The following is a 5,707-nucleotide window of genomic DNA, read 5'->3' as shown; positions in this document are numbered from 1 at the left end:
TGAAAGATACATTCCAAGTGTTTTACCAGCTCGTGATTCGATCACAGTCTATAGAGAGGGAAGAGGCTGCTGCCTGTCTATCTGAAGGATCAGGGATGTTACGGCAGGAGTCGTGAGCAAATGGAAAACTAGAATGGCACTTGGCAGGGTGCATACCTCCGCCAGGTTGAACAGTTTACGTTTTGTTGCCCTTTTATGGGCCGGATATGCATCCAGACCTTAATCAAAATTTAATCACCTTGTTCTTACCACCTACCAATTTATCCACCAAGTTTTGTCATAAGTCATCCACAACTTTTTGAAATATCATGCTATATATCGTTTTAGGCCCTGTCTCTCAATGGTGAAGAATCGTGAGAATTTTTTTTTAATTCTCAGATATGGATCCAGATGTTCACCGAAATCTAACCATTTCGGCCTTGTCACACACCCAACCTCTCCACCAAGTTTCATGCAAATCTGTGCACAACTTTTTGAGATATCCTGCTCACAATCAAACAGACAGACAGCCAAACAGGGGTGAAAACATAAAATCCATCCATCTTTGTGTTGAATTTCAGCTTTCATGTTATTTTGCTGGTTGTCTGCAGAAAAGCTATGCATGCAACTTACAAGCAAAACAGATTCGCATGAAATCTGAAGGTAATCGGTTATGACACTGTGACCAATTGAGTGGCAATTGCTAGCTTTGGCTATGATTTACCATGGTTGAGCTAAAGATTTCTCTCAGTTGTCATGTTGTGAAAATTCTCCTGAGTTGCTTCATGGGATGACTTACAGAAAAATATACAGCACATGACCTGAAATGCTTCTATTAACGGCGAGAGTATAATAGAGAAGTTTCTTCGAGAGAACTTGCACACAAGTAAAGGATTTGGCTCGCTCAAGCCTGGCACATCAACATTCGATTCACATCACCTCTTTCTATTTTGATGCTGATGATGATGACCACTGGTTTTTGCATTTTCAGATGCATAGGGCTGCCGAAGCAGCTTCCTAGACTATTGGGCACAATTCTGGATGTTTCGCCACTCTGATGGAGGATACTCGAATGGCTCATTCATCCCAGTAAGCTGGTATTCCTTTTGTATTCCTAACCAACCCTGTTAGTCGCACACAGGGAATAATTACCAGTGAGCTGGTACTCATTTTGTCGACCTTGGAGGGATGAACAGGCTGAGTCAACCCACCTGGTGGTAATTCAACATCATGACAGGGGCTTGAATTCAGGACCTTGTGATCTCAAGCAAGCCACCTTAACCAGTAGGCCAACACCTCTTTCTATTTACTTATGTTATATTTTAATTAACAGCCTGGTGTTGGCTTAGCGGTTCGGTTGTCGGCTTGGGACCCTCGGATCCTGGGTTCGAATCCCAGTCGATCGCTGAATTAACACCAGGGGGATTGACTCAGCCTGTCATCATTCCGAGGTGGGAAATTGAGCACCAGTTCACTGGTAATTCCCAGTGTGTCGCAAGAGGCGACCAACAGGGTTGGCGGCAGGAAGGGCATCCGGGCCATAAAACATTGCTTCAAAAAGGGGGCCATGGTGTCCGAAAAAGGCCAACCCCTGCTCTGCGGGGGAAAAATGGCATCGAAAGGTGGTTCATACATAACGCTTAAATCCCCCTGTGTCCAACCAGGTGGTCTGACAAGATAGTTTGGAGGTATGTGCACTTTCCTCTGAGCTGTCTCGTCTGGGTTTGAATCTTGGCTCAGCTACAAACTGTCATCCTGTTGTTTCCCATGCGGGGCGAGGAATCGATACATGAGCGCTGTCCGTTGGATCGATGTTAAGCTGGGGGATCAATAATTTTTGGTGGACATGAAAGATCCCATGGTCCCTTTTGTGAAGAGCAGGTGAGTTCCTTCAACAAATAACAATTTCCTGTTCCTACTAAACTGTATGTCGCAAGTGGCCCTGTCTTCTTGGATATCCCTTGACACCATGCAGGATACACTGCTCGCTACAGTATCTTCGTGTTTCGTGCCTGGTGTGCAGCTCCAACACGCTGATCAAAAAGTTGCTTCAACTGGGTTGTTCGTATATCAGTTTTCAAAAGGAAAAAACCTTTTTACTCTCCCCTGATTAATTGATACCTTAGTATGATTTGCATCAAGTCTCTTAGAATAAATTATATATCATACTGTGTACAATTCATACAAATCCAATTGTTATTCATATCTGATTATTTAGTCTTTCCACAAAGTAATTTTGTACAAGATGGTCTGTAAATTTTTGAGAACTCTTCATGAGATACAATGTTGAATAACTTCCTGTGTTGTGTTTAAACATATTGTGGGTCACCGCCGATGCCAAGGAGATGCCTCTTGCGGACTCACGTTTGAGTGAGACGGAGAGGCAGGTGAAGACCGGAGCACAGAAAAGGAAACCGCAGCAGCTGCTATTGTTTTTTTTTTTGTTTTTTTTCAAACGAGAGCTGTGTATAACAGAGACCCGACAAAGACCCTGGAGCACATTCCTGCCCTGGCGGGTCAACGCCTCGAGAGAAACACCTGGATTTCACTCAGACTTTCAAATCCTGCACAGCCTTGTCCCCTTTACTCTCACACCACATGCGATACCTCCTCATCCTCACCTTTAACTCACCTTGCTGAAATACCTCGACTTCTCCCTCTTCCTCCAGCTGCCCTGCCCACTGAGCTCAACTTGTCACTGCTCACTTCCAGCACACTCTCCTTTCTCAACCTTATATCAATCTCATTCTAAAAAAACATATAATCAATGCCATTTTTCAATCAGTTTCCCTTTCTAGGCCTACATACTGTCTGTAAAAACTTCCTCTTCGAAGAAATTGTTTTTTCAGCACCATTTTCACAAATAACACATCTCGCTTCCAAGAATGAAGTAACGCGCTATTCATTTATAACATATGGGTTTATGGGAAGGGTAAATTGGAAAAAGGAAGATAATTGGGTGGATGATAGGGGAGAAAAATATTTGGGGTCAGAAATTCCTCCGCTGGAATTTGGAGACAGGGAAAGAAGTTTGGGAGGAGATGGGAGAAAGGAGAGAAAGGGGAAGGAGCTTGTCAAAATTCCTCCAAATTTGCATGCGTAAAGATATATGGCAACTGACCAAAAATAAAAGAAGGAACTATTTTAATAACTCATCCCCTGGTGGGAAGGCAAAGGCAAAGAACTACAGGCCTCGGTGGTATGAGGGTCTGGGAGTCTGGGAGGTCGGTGGGTCGAACCGGCCAAAACAGCCATAGGTTGGCAACCACTGCACAGGCTTGATGGGTCTAACGGCCTCCTGTGTTGCAGTTCCTTGTCAGGGAACTCATTATTTTATTGAACTCAGTATAACCCTTCCTGCGAAATTACTTTGGCAACACTGTGCTTGCCTTCCGGCAATGCATCAAAGGCAGCGAAACGACTCAATATTATGAAAGACGTGGAAGGCCACAAGAGATTCTTGTGCGACAATTCGTTTCACACAAATACACCAGAGGATTGGAAAACGCATCCAAGTTGTGCAGATGTTGTGACTATAAGAATGGCATTAAGTACCTGCAGTGCCACTGTACCTGGTCCCGGTGGTGAAATAATTACACAGCACATTATCATATCCTCTCAACACCCCTCCTTGCTTTGCCTTAATAATGCACTAAATGTGCTCTTTCTTCATAACTACCGGGTTGTTTTTGGGACGAATTTTTTTACACTCGAAAATAAATTGCGCGGTAAATGTACAGTCATTCAATGCCAAGATTATCCTGGAAATACTGCAGGATCCTGCACTTAAACAATCCTATCTGATGAGCTGGGGATCTCATCTGCATTGCACGATGTGGTCGACATTACAGATCCCGCAGTAAGTTTTAGGGTAACATCCCTTCATATTACAGGTTTTTGCAGCACATTCGAAGTTACCTGTCACGTGCGCACCTGACAATTGTGCAGCATTCTTTTGGACGTTGCTCTGTCAACATGGAAGGTCTGCAAACATCTTTCTTTGAATTACTCATTTTCGTTAAAATTCCCACTTTTTGAACCATCCTCGAACATGAACTGCTAATCGGCTCCAGTTTAGTGGTGACATGAATATGACTTTGATCAATTTCCTTGCTCAATCTTGGCTTATTATCTCCTCTATTCTTTCTTGAACTCTCCTGCCCGTCCCCGCATTGCAATTTTTCTTCTTGTTAATCTCACGGTTTGTGTTAATCAATTTCGTTTTTAGTGTTATCCGTGTCATATTGTAGTGTTTTATCTCCAAAGTGAAGGAAAACTGAAATTTCCAAATTGTACTTATAATTTTGATTCTATGTCCTTGTATGAAAAGATTACGCATTATTATTAATGTAAAAGCATTTTTTTATACAAGATCGAGGCTCGTGTAAGAGCTAACATCAATCAAAAAAAGACAAACTTACACATAAAACATAAGATAAAGGGAGCGGGCGACAAAATGGGAGAGAGGGAAGCACACAACTGACAAGCACAACAGTAGAGAACAAGGACATCAGGAGATCTGTGGGAGGGAGAGGGCTTGGGGGGGGGGAGGAGGGAGGAGGCATGGGAAGGGGGGGGGGAGGTATAAAACAAATGGACACTGCTAGGACTTCCAGGAAAGACGTCGGAATTTCAAAAAAGTGGATCTGGGGTGAATTAACGGGGGTAGAAAAGATTACGATTTTGGATGGGGGAAGATGGTGGTGAACAGCTGTTTTAAAGACCTGGAGGGAGGAGTGGGATTAAAGAGAGTGAGGGAGTTTGTTCCAGAGGCAGGAGAAAAGAGGAATGAAAGAGTGAAGGTGAATAGAGTGCATTAAGCAGCAAATGCAACTTAGTGAATGTTATGAAACATACGAAGAGTGTTTAAAATGTTCTGTTAACGAGATTCTCACAATAGTGCAACAAAATTATGTTTTTTTAATTCTTCCTTGTGTCATGTTAATTAATAAGTGAGTTGGTAAGAAACGTTGGCATGTCATGTTCATGTCATATTCTGGGTTCCATTTACGACCTAACTATAAACTATTGGAGGAGCTCTTCCTCACAAGGTGTTCCCGTTCCTCAGATTGACATTGATTTGGGGATCCCATCTGCGGAGTATTATGCGGAAGACATTAAAGATCCCATCTTTCTTTCATGAGGATTAGGTGAGTTATAGATGGCATCCTGTCCAAATTAATGCCATCAATGCTGATGGGAAGGTAAAGGCATTTCATCAAATACTCCAATAACTATCTATTGTACACCCCTGCAATAAAGTGGATAATTTGTCATGGGTTGGTTCTCAGCCATGGAAACAGCTTAGTATGGTCATGGGTGGATGGATCAATCATGCGATGGATGAAATCAGCAGGATGTTGATTGAGGTATGCTAACTGCCTTAGGAAGAAAGCAGAAGCTGTAATTTCGGGCATTAACCCTTTGTCAGAGTGAAAGAGCATGTCTTGGGGCAACCCTGTGTGAAGGACACAGCAGTGAACCCCCTAACATGCTGCTGCTTTCCAGAGGCATTGGTGGAGAATCTGTAGAGACTCTTTGGGAGTTGGACAACTCAACCCCTTCAAGAAGCCACAAAAGCGAGTCCCACATGGGTTTTGTTACCAGTTACCCGGAGGGGCAAAACATGTGTTGACCACTGGAGGGTTTGCACTTTGTGGGGATGGAGGAGGGCATCTGATCTTTTCATATCAGGTGACTCCATTTGGGATGAAGGGGATCCCCACTC

Source organism: Myxine glutinosa, chromosome 4 (genome assembly GCF_964187855.1).
Source record: "Myxine glutinosa chromosome 4, kmMyxGlut1.1, whole genome shotgun sequence".
Classification (NCBI taxonomy): domain Eukaryota; kingdom Metazoa; phylum Chordata; class Myxini; order Myxiniformes; family Myxinidae; genus Myxine; species Myxine glutinosa.
This window is presented reverse-complemented; position numbering follows the sequence as displayed.